The sequence below is a fragment of the Sapajus apella genome, unplaced genomic scaffold, assembly GCF_009761245.1.
Source record: "Sapajus apella isolate SASKATOON/1434 unplaced genomic scaffold, GSC_monkey_1.0 scaffold4, whole genome shotgun sequence".
Classification (NCBI taxonomy): Eukaryota; Metazoa; Chordata; class Mammalia; order Primates; family Cebidae; genus Sapajus; species Sapajus apella.
This window is the reverse complement of record NW_022436944.1, coordinates 2,120,954-2,138,122: the sequence shown is the minus strand read 5'-3', so window position 1 is coordinate 2,138,122 and position 17,169 is coordinate 2,120,954. Positions and strand designations below refer to the sequence as shown.

The 17,169-nt window shown below is 36.6% G+C and overlaps 1 protein-coding gene across 6 annotated transcripts in view; it reads left to right on the top strand.

Annotated features, from left to right (window-relative positions):
* Nucleotides 1–17,169, top strand: part of LOC116538657 (EGF-like and EMI domain-containing protein 1) — a 624,824-nt gene that overhangs the window by 434,186 nt on the left and 173,469 nt on the right. The gene's annotated exons all lie outside the window — the stretch shown is intronic.

Here is a 17,169-nt window from a genome sequence, read left to right as displayed (position 1 = left end):
TAGTAGAGATGGGATTTCTCCATGTTGGTCATGCTGGTCTCGAACTCCTGACCTCAGGTGATCTAGCCACCTCAGCTTCCTGATGTCCTGGGATTATAGGCGTGAGCCACCGTGCCTGGCGATCTAAAGTCTTTATGAAAGATGAGGAATTTCAGTTGGGACATAAAAAATTGTGGAATTCCTGCTTTTGGAAAATGGAAAGATCACTCCAGATGCAGGGTTTTAAATGAATCATGGAGTTAGCAAACAGCCTCTGCAATAATGAGTTACAGTTTGATTCAGGCACTGAGTACAGAAAACAAAGTAGTGAGATGTTAGTCAGAAGGAGGGTCAGAGCTGGAGAACGGGCTGGATGTGAGGAGTTTGCTGTCCATCCTGAAGACATTAGGAACACACTGGAAATGGGAATTTGCCAGTACAGGAATAGCTTTCAGCAAACAACCAGTAACTTTCAGACACTGGTTCATGAAACTCTGGCATAAAGGATGAGAGTTTGATGGAATAGCAGAGGTACAAGTATCCTTCTATGAAGCAGTGTTCGCAGCACAGTGGCCAGGAAGGCTGAACTGCCAAATGAGGGGATGGCAATAGAGCAGAGACTGAGTGGGGGACTACTGGCATTTGGAGTTGGAGGGGGAAGCAGAATGAGGGAACAGAGTGAACAAAATGGAAGACAAGGAAAATAACCAATGATAGAGAGGAAGATTCATGGTAGAGAGGTGTAGTAACTGATATTATGAATCCTGAAGGATGGAAATGGAATCAAATGGAAGGCATAATGTAGTGAAATTTACCTCAGGACCCCACAGCAAGGAGAGGAAAAGAAGTGGAAACAAGGCATTTTGTGGCAGAAAGAGGGAAGATAGGAGCCTTCACTAGCTAGCCAAGCTTTGCAATAAGATCAAAGGGGAGCAGTTCCTGGACAGTGAAAGTGTGTTCAGGGTGACGAATACAAAATAAGAACTACAGTCCCTTTGTTCAAAAGGCAGGAAACATTTGTTAAAGGTAATAAAATATAAAACATAGTTCATGGTCTCTCTCTTTCATCCTGTCATGGTGTTTTTCGTTTGTTATTGTACTTTTTGGACATGGGGATGCTTGGAGTAGGAGGGATTGTGGATACTCACAGGTGCCCTGCAGCTCGGCCCAGGAGTGTTTGAGCACCAGCATATTGCCCTCACTTGGGGCAGAAAAGCCAATCTTCCCTTCCTACCAGCTTGTTCCTCTCCTAACAATGGATGGATGGAACCCAGGGGATTGGAGCCTCTGTGCTGGGACTCCCACAATACTGAATCGTGAGAGGGTCGGTGGGAGGGTCACCCCTACTATGTCACCCTTCAAATGCTCTGTGACCTGGACTGAGATTGGCTGCTGAGATGCCAAGGAGAATGTTCACCACGTTGACCCTCTTGCAACTCTGCTGAGTCCCCTATAAAGGGATGAGGGAAGCAGAGAGCAGCAGGAATCACTGATTGGCAGTGGGGAGGGGGATGCTGGGCAGCCCTGAGGAGAGAGGGGATGGGAGGAGATAGAATTGTGCATGAGCTGAGGCTCCAAGTCCCTGGTGCATGCCCCATTGTCCCGCCAGACTAAAAAAAATTCCAAGATAAAATTAATAGGTATTTCAAGATGGTGAGCAGGGGACATCAAACCCTGAGCATAGGACACTTCTAAGTTCAGGGCCCTTTGTAATTGCACCAGTAAGTTGTTCATGAAGCTGGTGCTGAGTATATGTGTGTCTGTGCACATGTGTGTGGTGTGTGTGAGGATGTGTCTGAGGGGGGCACATATTAGAAGAGTCACTCTGCAGAATTCAATAGGAGATCAACATGTGCTGGATGGTAAATAATACATAGTTCCTTCAATAATGCTGTACTGCATGAGTGTCTTTGGAGGTAAAGCAGAATAAGTGGATGGCAGAGCCACATTATGATTGTCGTGGGCCCTGGGCACTTTTATTTTATTGGACCTCTTTCTTCATAATAAAAAAACAAAATGTATTATTTATAACTGCATTGGCATAAAGGTGAATATGTTAATGTTATATATTAAAATATTTTTCAACCTTAAATTTTCTTCTTCTAATTTAAAGATATTAAAACATACATGTGGTCCTCTGAAAACATTATGGGTTTTAGGCACAGTACCTGATGGATAAGTTGTCCCTAGTGGATAGTGGGTATCAGTCACAAATGACACAGTACATGAAGGATAGGATCAGGGGAAGGGATTCCGGAGAGCCAGTGGGGACAGCATGATACCCTGGCTGGGTGAAAAGGGGTAAGGGAAGGCTTGAGGGAATGATGAATTGGGAGCCATGGTGAAAGGAGAGATCAGCTGTCAAATGGAAGTTTGGGGTTACATGGAGAAATAGGCTAAGTCTTTTGGTGTTGAACTGTTCAAAAATGAAAAGGTTCCAGGCTTTTGTATAGAGATAAAATTCAGTCATTTGCCACATGACTATTGTATTTTTATGTTTAAGTTTATTCATTTATTTTGTTTTATGTACCTTATATTGTCATTAATAAATTAAATTCCTAGGAAATAAATTCTAGAAAAACCTTTTAGATTTTTCTTAAACTTGGAAAAGGAAAGACCTCTAAATTATATTATTTTAGTTCTATTTTTTTGCCTGAACATTAACAACATCAATGAGAAAAAGAAATATTGTTTTGTTTCAGTTGGGACATTAAAGTATAATCAGTGCACCAGTTTTTTTGTGCACAGTAACTTCAGGGTTTTGAATTCAGCACATTTATACTTAATTTATATGTGCTAATGTTTCTGGAATCATTTTAATCAATATAGCATCAGATTATATATGAGTACTATATAATATTAGAAGTCACATTTAACTACAGGTGAAGTGACTACATTAAAAGGGAATAAAATTATATTAATGGATTTTTAATTAAATGCTTAAGTCCTAGATAGTCTAGAGGTGCACTTTCAGTTAAATTGATCTTTCTTGGAGGCTTGGTTGAAAGCTGTTGGCAGGAAGAAAAAAAAAATCTGTTTTTAGTTTGGTAAATATCAGACAAAAAAAGGTATAAGAAAGAACCGGAGAATGTAATTTAATAATAGGTGAAAAATTTAAACAGACATCTCACTAAAATATAACTTGTAAGCAAACAGAAAATGTTTATTCTTGGTAGTAATAAAGTACGAATCAAAGAAGGGTACAAATTTTACTAAATAATTAGCAAAATATTGCATTGTTTTACTCCTTTTATATAAAATTTTTTATGTTTTAAAATATCTCTATTTCTCTGATTCAAAAACCATGTAATTATGGATTTTCCCCCTTTCCAAATGTTGTGTGATGTGGTTATGTTACATAAATACCAAAGGACGAGAGGGAGGAGGACAAGTAGCAGCAGGAGGGACAGGAAGACATAAGAAAGATAAAATAGCAAGCTCCCTACAGCTGAAAGCATTTAATCAGTGTCTGAATAGCCATTTGTTAAAAATGTTGAAGAAGGGACTCATATAGTATATTGTTTGCAGTAGTTTATCTTCTAAGGTCCTTTCAAAGTCTACAAACTGGATAAATCAGTGATTTCTAGTGTTATTAATAAAAATTCTTACTAGGGGAGAAAAACAAGTGGCATTAGAAGTGACAATTTATCTTCGCAAACATGTAAAACAAATTTGAGCTTTTGTAATATAAATAAAGAGCAAATTTCAGGCATCTTTTTTATTCTGCCATTAAACCGTAGGCTGTTTTTGAGGCATTAAGTAAATTTAAAAAATACTTAATTTTTAATTATCGGGGAATATTTTATACATAAGTTACCTTAAATCTTACAGTTTAGATCTTTTTCTAAGTGTGGTCCTTGGAATACAGTATTGGAATCACCGAGAAAGGTTGCTAAAATGCAGATCCCAGTACCCTGAAACTGCTGAATCGGAATATTTAGAGACTAAGTTCTAAGAATCTTCATTTTAAACTGGTTTCCCAAGTTATTCCTATGCACTGAAATTTAAGTACTACTTATTATGCTCTTGAAACTCAAAGTGTGGTCCATGACCAGCAATGGGAATATCACCTGGAGTTTGTTAGAAATGCAGAATCTTAGGCCCTACCTCACACCTATAGAATCAAAATAATCATTTTAACAAGACTCCTGGGTATATTGGATACATTTTAAAGTACTGGAAGTAAAAATTAGACAATATCCAAAGAGTGACAAAATGAAGTCAAAACTTGACTCTTTTGTCAAGTATATAACCAGTAGTTTATTTTCACTCAACAAATATTCATTGAAAATAAATACTGTAACAACTAATGTTTGAGAAGAAATGAAAGACATATTCTGTTCTCATGAAATCAGTAATCACATCATGTGGTAAATGATAAGGGATTTTAAAATATTTAAAATCTCTAAAATAATTTCACAAAGAATAAACAATTGACAATTTTCACTGATTTAAGAGGAAAACAGATTACGTGTACTAGAAGAAAATGATGTGAATTTTTAATTGTGTGTTCTACTTTTATGATTTTGTATATTTTAATTGGTATACAACTAATTTTATTGATGTTCTTTCTCAGTCACTAAATTCTATGTATTTGGAAATGTGATGGAGTAGAGATCTGGGGGCAATACCACAAAGGTATTATCTAAATGGAAAGGAAAGTGCCACTTTTAGAATGGCTGTATAAGCTCCTATCAGAATGAAACTCTCAAAATAAGAATAAACTTGATGTTTGCATATTTGCTTATTTTTTTTTTCAGAATTACCTAACAGAACAAAAACAGAGAGATCGTAGAAGGAAATCAAGTCGGAAGAAGAAGGTACAGTGATTTTTCCATTTTTAAGTGTTTTAGCCTGCAGGCAGGCTTGCATCTGCACCTAGTGGGCAGCTATGATAGTGACACAAAAATTAGCAGAGGGTTTTCCTCAAGTATTAGCAGAGTACGATCTACACATCACGTTAGGAAGCCACACAAGGCTGGGGAAAGGAGCACTCAAAAGTATTAGAGATAACAGTTGCCAGTAATGCTCACATAAGGATAGGAATCGTACCTCTTCTCACCAGCTACACTGGAAAACCTTACAATGCACAAAACACTGGAATGAATAGTGAATGACTTTCCTGGTATTATTAGCCTTTGACTGAAAACTATTCATGTCTTATATAGCAAGCCTTAAAAGCAAGACGCAAAAGTATCAAACTGTTTCCAAGTAACTTAACTACATTTGTGAGCAATGCTCAATAATATTTACAGGAATACAGAGCTGTCCAGCATTTAATAAGGTAAAATTCAATGTCTAGAATCCAATAAAAAAGTTAGTAGCATGCAAGGAAGCATGGACGTATGACTCATCATGAAGAGAAAAATCAGTCAATTAAAACTGAAGTCACTGATGTGTTTTTGAATCTAAGAGTGGAGGGAAAGCGACAAGATTTCTTTAAAATCAGCAAGTAGAAGTTCTTGCTATCTTTTCTTTAAAAAAAGAAAAATATGGTTGTTTCATATCTCCTACTCTTTCCTGGAAATTATACCCTCTTACTTGTGAAGAAAACAAGAAATTTAACAGGATAGTAAGGTAATTTGAGGAATATGTCAGACACATAAGTAATATGTGTCTAGGCATTCAGAATATACAAACCTCTTATTTCTCACTGACTAAAAGAATAGCTAGTTGATTATAACATTTTGCTGAAAAGTATACTAAGCTTATATTTAGATAACAGTCACCAAACATGTAGAGGTAGAGAGGGAAAGAGAGAGAAACAAAATATGGAGGGGGGAGTGCAGACTGTATGACTAGTATTAACAGAGCAAAATATTTTAAAATATAAAAGTTAAGTAGTCAAATTCACGAGCTTAAGTTGGAGAGGTATATATGGATTACCGAAGAGAAGAACTATAAGCCTAGTCCTCATAAGACAACCTCATTTCCACAGTTTATAATTTATCTGCTACCAATGATAATCTAGTATCCCAAAAGGAAAAATATGTAATAAATATTATAGAACATGAAATATCATGAAATCAGCCATGCAAAGGGAGAAGTTTACTCGATTTGGTACATGCAAATTATTTCTTTTTCATAAAAATACAAATTAAGTTATAAGTACAATCACGTGGAGAGGTCTATCATGGTTAATTTGGCTTCCCCATTGATTCTCCTATCCATTTCAGTCATTCTTTGTCTCTAGCTGTGTGAAGAGGATGTTTCTCTTGTCTAGTTTATCATTTGACATTTGATTGGTTAGTGGCTAAGATTAGATAACAAACTAGGCATTTGGTGAGATAAATGGAAAGAGAGTGAGGGGAGGGTTCTGTGTAAAGGAAATTGTTATCAGAACTTCAGTAGATATTTTATCATCTAGCCATTTATGCTATTCTCATCTGAGCAAAGCAAAATTTATTAAACCAGCAACGATCATAAACATGAACAGAGTGTTGGCCACAGACTCAAAGTTATCTGATTTTTTATCTGAATTCAAATCTTAGATCCGTCACTAACAGGACTTTTGCATATCTCCTAATTTCTTGGAGTCTTATAATGCTTTCATTACCTTTAAAATTCGCAGTAATTCTTATTTTTCAAAGTTTCAGGAAGGACAAAAGGGGGCAAAATAATAAAGTCTGACACAAGGTACGAAGCCAAGGCATGCTGGTTTCCTATCTGGTTTCCTCTTTCTTAGATTATCCAGAATGTAGAACAATTGGCCATAAAACAGCCTGTAGGCAGGCCTGATGGAATAACAGCCAACAATGTTTACCTGCCCTGATAAATATTTTTATCGTCATAGCGTATGGGAGCTCCCAAAATATTACCCAAAGTATAGAGTCACTGGCTTAACATAAACATGAACAATGACTTAGAGATATCCTGAAAATAATAATTCCTATCTCATAGGGTTTTAGGAATAAAAAAGAAGTGGCTTGGCTTGTCAGGAATATGGAATAGCAGATGCATTTCTCTAAACATGCTCTTTGAGTCATCCAGGATGCTGGGCTCATTTTTGAGATAACTCTGGATTAATCAAGATTCTTGGTTGTAACTGAGTGAAATTAACTTCACCATCAGCTTAAATTGCTGCTGTTATTATCTTATTGAGAGGAAGTATTATAATATGTAACTGAAAAATGCAGATATGACACAGCTTTCAGGCAGAATTGTGTCCAGGTACATAAACCCTGCTGTCTCTTTTCATCTTCTGATTCTACCTTTCTCTAGGTTATCTTTATTCTCAGGTAGACTCTCCCTATGGTGGGAAACACGTCCCCTATGAGCTGGAAGTTTTCACTGTCTCTCTAATGGTTGATTCCATGGAAAAGGTAGTGTTTTGTTTGTGTGTTTCCTAACAGCCTTAGCAAAAGTCCTTGGTATAATTTTATTTCATTTGGCTTGGGTCACTTGCCCTTTCTTGATCTATTCATTGTGGCTAGAAAGATGGAGTCCTCAAGTTGTCTCAGCCAGGACACCTGTGTCCACCCTATGGTTTTTTGGTGGTCCTGGGCATGGGAATAGGAATAACCCCCCAACTTTATCCCAGCATACATACTAGGGATAATGGGGAAAGAACAGAGGAAAAAATTCTATGCAGATAAAAGCATTACTAGAGCCTTTCAGAGTCAGTATTCATTTCATCATTATTACAGTTTCTATCAAACTCCCAAGCATGATATAAACTGTAAGGTTTCTATGTGTTAAGAGAGAACCATTTTATTTGAGTTAATTTGACCATTTTGGTTGGTATGTGGAATGGAGTCAATTAAAAGGAGTAAGGTCAGTTGGAGATGATGGAAGTAAAAGAGGTTGATCCCTGAACACTATTTCTGATTTTTAATTCTCAGTTGGTGGAGCCTCATCCTGCTTCCCCAGCTGCCCAGTGACCCAGAGCTATACAAATTCCCAAAGCTGCCCCACCTCCTATGGACCAAGCACTGAAATAGGTTCTAGAAACACTGTGGTAAGAAAAATGAATACCATCTCTGCGCTCAGCAAGCTAAGAATATAGTGCAATAGTTGTTGTTTCCTGGATTGGGTGTTTGTGTCATTGCTGTTCTTTAGAAATCACCTAAAGACACACCAGATGACATCTTTTTCTTCCACCTTCTGAGTTAACGCAAAGGATGAGATGGTTGAAGGCTCAGGCTCAGGAAGACAGAGATCTGCCCAGAATTAGGCTTTACTGATAATTTCAAGGCTACAAGCAATCAACAGGCATTGATAGAACAGGGAGAAGACAGAAACATCCTCTACTATTCCCCAGGTCCTTGAAGATGCTCTCTCTAACCCCAAGTAGTAGATAGATGAATAGATGATCATGGGTGTGATTTTTTTTTTTTTTTGAGACAGGGTCTCATTCTGTCTCCCAGTCTGGAGTGCAGTGGTACGATTCTGGCTCACTGCAACCTCCCTGTCCCAGGTTCAAGCGATTCTCCTGTCTCGGCCCCTCCAGTGGCTAGGATTACACAGGCATGTGCCACCACGCCCAGCTAATTTTTATATTTTTAGTAGAGATGGGGTTTTGCTATGTTGCCCAGGCTGGTCTTAATCTCCTGACCTCAGGCAAATCACCCGCCTGGGCTTTCCAAATTGCTGGGATTAAAAGCGTAAGCCACCACACCTGGCCCATGATTTCTATTCTGCATACTACTGTCAAGAATTGTGCAATGTCTGGGATTTTATCCTAATTTTATACCAACAAGCTTTTACTGTTTCACAGTTGCTGGCAGAAGACATGAGATTCCTGGGTCAGAAACAAAAAACATTATGGAGCAGCCAGACTTCCATTTGTTTGTGTTAATTCCCCGTGTTCCACCAAATCTAACAAGGACACACACAGACTATTATGGATGTCTGCACCTGCAATTAGTTACATTATGTCAGGGAAACAATGAGCTTAGGATATCTACCACTTTTATAGTTAATGGAAACAAGTCTACTTTTTTTTTTGTTAAAGGAAATGTTAGCTCATTTTTCTGTGGATCTATAGCCCTGAAACATGGCTTGGGTGAAGATGATCAGAGCCCTGAATTCTTAGCATACCCAGCAAGAATATGTAGGAATCATCAGGGTCTGTGGCAAATTCCTTCCCAATATATGCTTTATTTTAGAATGCACTAATGTGTTACCATTTGAAATTCTCAGATATTTGAGAATTCTCTTCCTCTTTTGTATCTTTAAATCATTTCTCTGTTGGTTCTTTTCAATGAGTAAACTTCTGCAAGTGTCACCTTAAAAACCTTCCCCTCTTCCACTACCACACTTTACTGTCCAATTACAACCTCCTCTCCTTAACAGTCAAACTTATTACAAGGCATGTCTTAACTCCCTGTCTTTCTTCCCTTATCTCCCACTTCTTTGTCAACCCAACCCGCTAAATCTGGTACCAGTGGAACCACTCCACTAACATAGTTATATATACTAAATAAATTAACAGTGTAGTAAAATATAGTATGCATGTCATGTACTAATATATAATATTATATGTAGTAATATACTATATAGTATGTACTAGTTATACCATATATAACTATATATAGTGTGTGTGTATATATATATAAAAAAAACTGTGTTAGTGGAGTGCCTCAATTGGTACCAGATTTTAGTGTATAACTATATAGTAAATATATATTTAATGCATATGTATATATATTTAGTATATATGTAGTAGAGAGAGACAGAGAGATCACTGTGGTATAGCATATTGAAAGATCCCATGGCAGATGTGGAAAGAGCTGTTATTAGGTTACTGTTACCATCAATGTAGTTTATATTAGTGTGGTGACAGTGGCGATGAAAAATGGACAGAATTGACGTGTGCTAGAAGGTAACTGTGATACAGTGATATCTGGTATTAGATTGATTGTGGGTGAAGGAGGGGAAAGTGTCAAGGATGACTTCTAAGTTTCAGGCTTGTGTATGTAGGTAGATGGTAGATGAAAAATCAGCTCACATTTTTCTCCTGATTTTAATTCACATATTCAATTGCCTAATAACATCCCCAACTTTTTGTCTCTTTTGATAATTCAAAGAAAATGGATGTGGTGGTCCAGCAAGGCAGAGATAAAACCAGAAATTATAAACTGATAATATTTCATCATCTAATCAGAGCCACATTTATACATGTGAACAGAGAGGATGCGCTATTTATTGAAATTGTCCTTTTTATACGTTCCTGAGCAGATAAGTGTCCTTTCCTCATTTACTGGAGGATGCTTAACTAGCTTTTTCTTTTTTTGACTATGAGAGATAATAACCAGTGGATAACAAAGTTGGTCTTTTGATTTATGTACTTGCCCATCAAAATATTTATTTCTAAAACTGAACTATTCATCTAATATGCAGTGTTTCTTCCCTTGTGCTCTCTTGTGCCACAACCATCTATCCAGTTATTCAAGGCAGTTGACCTTGACTCTTTCTTCTCTATCACTTTCACTTAATAACCAAGTCATATTGATTTATTTTCCTTAAGTTCTTTTATATCTGTCCACATCTGTCTATTTCTACTGCTACTAGCTTAGGTCCTCATCATCTTTCATCTGGATTTTGGCAATAGTTTTTGGTTGGCTTCTCTGCCTGCAGTCTGCCACCCCTCTTGTGTATTCTTCACCCTGTTAGTGCTCACTGCCTATAAAGTAAAGCCATAATTTCTTAATGCAGTATAAAATACTCTCCATGATCGGGCCTCTGCCACATCTCTAGCAAAATCTTTTTCCACTTTAATTCTCACTCTAGATAGACCAAACTAATTGCTTATTCTATGAACATGCATGGGCTCCTCTTATACTTAGCACAAGATAAGTCCTTTAAGCTTTGTTCCTTCTTAGTACTGTCATTCTCTTCAAAAGTCCTATTTGCCTCTTTTCTGAACTAAGTGGGTTTTGTTATTGTTTCCTGAATGCCTGTGCTAGAAAATTGGTAGCTTTTTTTAATTTGAAGCAATAGCAGAAATTAGGGAAATAAAATCCACAGCATTACCAGCATGCATTTAAATCCTACTCACTTAGATCTGAGTTTCAAGTTACCAGAGATTGTAGCTGCCAAGAAAAGAACAAAAGGAAACACAGAGGATAAGGGATGAGAAAAAATAAGTAGAGAGAGAGACCATTCACCATGAGGAAACCATTCAAGAAGGCAGCTTTACCATCCCTGACACTGTCAGGTGTATCATGACTTTGTACAGGCAGTTTTATAAACAATTAACATTTGTAGTCAAGATGAACCAAGATGAACCATGTAATAAAGATGAACAAATCTCCAAATTCATTTGAATTTTGACAGAATATAATACCTCCAATAAATTCTGTAGAGAACAACTGGAAAGTATGACTTTTTATATACTTTATGAAATACGGATTAAGACATTTTACAGATTAGAGGACAACAAATCTTTTTAAAAGTAGATGTTACATTTGAGCTGCACTTGGTGATTTTGTCACACCGTAAGCTGCTCCAGCTTACAGCATGCCGCAGTAAAGATAATTTTGTTTACAAGCACAAAAGTAATTTAACTCAAAAACAATTAAAGGGAGTTATTGGATCACCTAACAGAAGTTCAGAGATAGGGAAGACTTCAGGCATAGTTCATTCAGGGCTCCAACTCCAATTTTCTTTAAGTTTTTCAGTTTTGTCCTGTGTTGACTGGCTTTACCTTTAGTGTAGCTTCACTCATGGAAGCAAAGTGGTTACGCAAAATGACTCACATCCATACATTACAATTGCCAGAGCAAGAGAGCCTCTATGTCCCAGGATCCCCAGCCTATATGTTGAGCTCCCTACTGACTGGATCTCATCTGAAGTAATGCATTCCTCAGAAGAAAGCCATATGCTAATGAAGGGACTACCTGATCCAACTACTGTGGTAAATAGAGATGAGATTATGCCAGATAAAGTCCATCCTAGATTTGGAAGAGGGGCAGTGATTATCAATCCCACATAAATTACGTGACATCTCTAAAGTGAAAGAGGTAAAATTTCCTATGGGAAATCTTGGGAACCCCAAGGTTTATTTAGTATAAAAGAAGAAGGGAAATGGATGAATCCCAAATAAGCAACCAGTCAATACTCTCTACAGACACAATTCATATTTGTTCATCAGAAGATTTAGAAACTATTTTGTAACCCAGATGTTTCAAGCTACTTGTGAGTAGTCAAAAATAAATACCAAGACTGAAAAGAGGGTAAACAGAGCCAAGGAGCCCAATTCTGAGAAATTCCGTTAGTGAGTATAAATGCATAAGAAGATTGAACGCTGTGGATGACTCTCAAAATATTAATTCATTCATTCATCCCTATAACATATATAGGGTGTCTATTCCATGCCAGAAAATGTTTAAGGTAATGGGATCTTTAACACCTTAAGAAATTCATTCTATCAGACAACACAGAATTTTAAGAAAAAAATAAGCAGTTTTGATATATATAGTGATTGCAGCTATAGTAGAACACAGGAAAATAAGGCCACATGGAAAACCTAGCAGAATCTTCACCAGACTCTTCAATATTTCACCAAGCCCTGCACTTCTACAATGCAATCTCCAACATAAAGCACTCCACGAGCACTTATTTTCAATCAACAGGTATCTGAGGCAAAGGAAGAATAATTTATTTTACTCTGGTTCTCAGTTAAATGGTCACACAATCTAAAAAATATAATATGAAACAATTTTGATTGTTTGGAAACAAAAGTGGGTCATTGTTCTTTCAGGGAGTTCTTAAGTACAAAAAACATTTGCTAATAATGTGCATTATTTTAAGATATTATATTGTGTGACCATCTGAGGAAATCGTTTTGAGAGATAAATAGAGCCAAAATAGTTAGAGAAAGGACATTAAAAGGAAAAATAGCAGGCATAGTTTTTTCTTTTTGATAGTCTTTTATAGCATAGAATCATGAACTCTTGGGTCCATTTCACAGCGGTAATATTGAGAAAATTCTAATCACTTTATCCTTATTCCCAGCAGTGTCCTGGAACTCCAATTCTAAGAGCAAGGCTTTCCATAAGCATCTAACGTGAAGATATAACTCAGAGAATTTTTTTAAAAACTGTTTCTTCACATGAAGTATACTTGATAATAACATTTTAATGTAATATTGAAATTTCTGGTTTTTAACTCTGTTGGGCAGAATCTTAATGGCAAAGAAAATAACTTGTGACAGTTCCAGCATAAATGTCTAATATCATAGCTATTTAACCTGGTTTCACCTGGTATCAGAGGTATGCCTTCAGAAAAGAAGTACCATTTCCTTCAGGTTAACAGAAGCAGATCATTTTTCACAACAGATCATGTGAAAATTGTCTTGAAATTGCATAGTTTTGCTTTCTATAATATATATATATTTAAATATTTTGATCTGAGTATAGATTTAGGAATTTGGACTGAACTGGTCTAATTTAAACAACTGAGAAGTCCAGCCAAATTATGACATTTGCGGTTCATGTGACATTGATGGTTAAACAGATAGCTTTCTACCCTCTTGCTAGTTGAAATTTATGGTCCACAGGCCAGTACATCAGAATTACCTTGGATTTAGTTAGAAAGGCAAAATATCAGACCTCAGTTGCAGATCTACAAAATCACCATCAGCATGTTAACAAAATCCCTAGGTAATTAAGACACTACACCGGACAATCTTAATTCTGGCTAAACATTGGAATCACTTAGGTATCTTAAAAATGTCTCATACTCAGGCCTTAGCCATGCCCAATTAAATCAGACTCTTTAAGGGTGGGACCCTGGCACTGGTATTTTTTGATGCTTACCAAGTGGTTCTAATGTGCTGCCAAGTTTGAGAACTATTGATTACACAATGTCCAATCAGTAAATTCAGTGTATTCTGAAAGGGCAAAAAGAAAAAGGAAGCCAAACCAATTACTTCGTATTTGGTCCCACTCTATAAATGATTGATTTTTTTAACTTTTAATAAGTTTGCTTTACTGTGGTGTGAACACAGCCTGTTATGTCTCAACCTGCCCAGAAATGTATCATATTTTAAATCAAGAAGAGGAATGCTTTGCCATCCAAATTAAATAAAAGATGACTTTGGTTTGTTTTTCAATTTTACCTCCTTTTGCCAACCTTATTCTCCAGTGTGGCAAATCCAGATGCTAAATTTCAGACAAACCACCATACTTTTACATTGTCCACGCTCCTCTTCATGCACTCAATTCTCATTTTTCCCCTAAGCCTAATGGACTTCCTGCCTCTGAATTTCTATACTGTTCACTGCTCCTGCCATGCCCTCTCACTTCATGGTCTTATATTGTTAACTCTACTAGTTAATGGAATAAAAACATTGTTTAATTTCCACATATAATCTCAAGCATTACCACATATCAAAATCTTCGATATGAATAGGAACAAAACACAGCACAGTACATGTGTTCATCACTATCATTTTATAGATGAGAAAACTGAGTCTCAGAAAGGCAAGATAACTAGCTAATAAGTTCCAACACTGTTCTTCCCAGGACGGTCTGATTCAAAAAGAGGAAGTTTGATTTGCTTCTGTGTGTGTGCGCATGCTTATTTCAACTATAGTATGGTACTTTAATTAAAATTCTGGGACAGGTTAAGAATATGAACACATTAGGCTGGGTGTGGTGGCTCACACATGTAATACCAGTACTTTTGGAGACCAAGGTGGATGCATCACCTGAGGCCAGGAGTTTGAGACCAGCCTAGCCAACATGGTGAAACTCCATCTGTACTAAAAATACAAAAATAGCTGGGCATGGTGGCAGGCGTTTGTAATCCCAACTACTCAGGAGGCTGAGACAGAAGAATCACTTAAACTCAGTGGGTGGAGGGTGCAGTGAGCCAAGATTGGACCACTGTACTCCAGCCTTGGTGACACAGAGGCTCTGTCTCAAAAAAAAAAAAAAGGAATATAAACTCATTAAAACTTACTAAAAAGAAAGCTCATTCTCAAAATCTGTGCCCACTCTTATCTTTGGAATAGACTCAGTGATTTTTCTTATTTTCACTAACTTTGTTTCTTTTGTCAGAAAATGATTGAAGTTAGGTGAGTGGGTCAAGGGAGGTGGTCACACTATATTGTTTTCTTTAAAATTCCTTTTCATTACATAAGTAACACCTGGATAATTTTTTCTTGTAAAAAATGAGAACATAGATATGACTAAAATATTTTGGTCTAGCACAGCCCATGGCCAGGATGCAGAGGTTGCAGTGACCCGAGATCTCACCACTGTGCTCCAGCCTGGGCAACAGAGGGAGACTTCATCTCAAAAAAAAAATTATATCTTAACTCCACAGAATAATACCCTAAAGTCAGAAAAATAAACAATTAGCTAGCATAAATATTGAGCCCCACATAAAAACACAAGTACAAATAGAGAATTCTGGCTTAACATTAGTTTATAAGAAAAAGACCTAGAGATTGGTTCCAAATACCCCTCAATGATAGACTGGATAAAGAAAATGTGGCACATATACACCATGGAATACTATGCAGCCATAAAAAAGGATGAGTTCATGTCTTTTGCAGGGACGTGGATGAAGCTGGAAACCATCATTCTCAAAAAAACTAACACAGGAACAGAAAACCAAACACTGCATGTTCTCACTCATAGATGGGAGTTAAACAATGGGAACACATGGACACAGGGACACGAGGGCCTGTTGGGGGGTGGGGATCTAGGGGAGAGATAGCATTAGGAGAAATTCCTAATGCAGATGTGGGTTGATGGGTGCAGCAGAACACCATGGCACATGTATACCTATGTAACGAACCTACCCGTTCTGCACATGTATCCCAGAACTTAAACTATAATAAAAAAAGAAAGAAAAAGACCCACAGGTTGGTTATTGCAGACTCAAAACATAATAAAAATCCTAGCATTTTGAAAAGTCAATCATTCTTATCTTTAAAATAAGATTCCTTTTAAAAATCAGGAATTACATCAAATATCTTTTTGAAGGAAAATACTAAATTGTATAAAATTTGTAAAATATCCAGAACTAGTAGTTTTTAGATATGGCACTTGTTTGATGACTTAATATCCTCTTTGTATATGTTTTGTCTGTTTGATTAAAAAATACAATGCCAAGTAAAAGAAAACTCTTTTGCTTCCCTCAGGTCATATTCTCTAGTTTTTATTACAGTACAAAGCACTCATTACAGATCATAGGATTTTAGCCTGAAAAGGTGCTATGATGAGTCATTGCAATAGTAGTGCTTCTTTATTTTGGTGTCTTCTTGAATAAGGATCTTGCCCTGTGGAATTAGTGTTGCTTGTTGTAATGCTGATTGTCTAGTAAAGTGACTATATTTTAGTGAAGAATATTCATCTCCAATATTCTTGCTGGAATATCTGAGATTGAGAGCAGGAAAAATAAGGGCATTCTATGCATTAGATACATGCTTTCCTATGCTAAATTTCCGTCTCTCTGAAAGATGATTATTTCTTTGTCAAAAGCCATAGGTTTTTATTTAAAAATAAATCCCCAAACAAGAACATTTAGAATTTCGTTATCCACCAGCTACCTGAAAATACCTTCCTAAGTTTGGGATATCTTCTTTTTGTGATTTTAGATACGCAAGTACTGATTACAAAGGGAACAAGGAAGCGTAGCTTCTGAGAGATAAATTGATTTTTCTTTTCTAACAGAAGTTGAACATTACATTCATTTATCATGACCTTGGCTGATCATAAGACGTAGGTGATCATGAATCTGGACCTCTTTCTATTTTTTTCTAAAATTAAAGTAACCACTCATATAAACATGGTATTTCAGAAAATGGCATCATAAGTGAGAAGAAAGAAGCTGAATCAATGACCCAAATGTATAATTTTAAGAACATCAAACCATGGTTTCATTTTAATTTCGCTATCTCTACCCTGATGTCCATTATAGCACATGAGAAGGAGATTCAAGGTCTTAACTCTATTACTGGCTTTATTCAGCAGTGCCAGATCATTATAGGTGTTTATCTACTAGTGTGTGCTGCTCCTAATAGAGTGGCTTATTGTAATTTCTCCCTTCCAGTTTTCCTTCCCCAAGGAAATACCTGTATCTCAGATCTGTCTAATTAACCAATATTTGAAGAATGGAGAATTATGAGCAATCCCTATGCTCATGTTTGACGGGCTTTAAAAAGCTCAGTAAAGTTTCTATGTACATTTTCTTGTTTACATGATGAAGCAAAATGGATCAAACAAGCAAAGATTT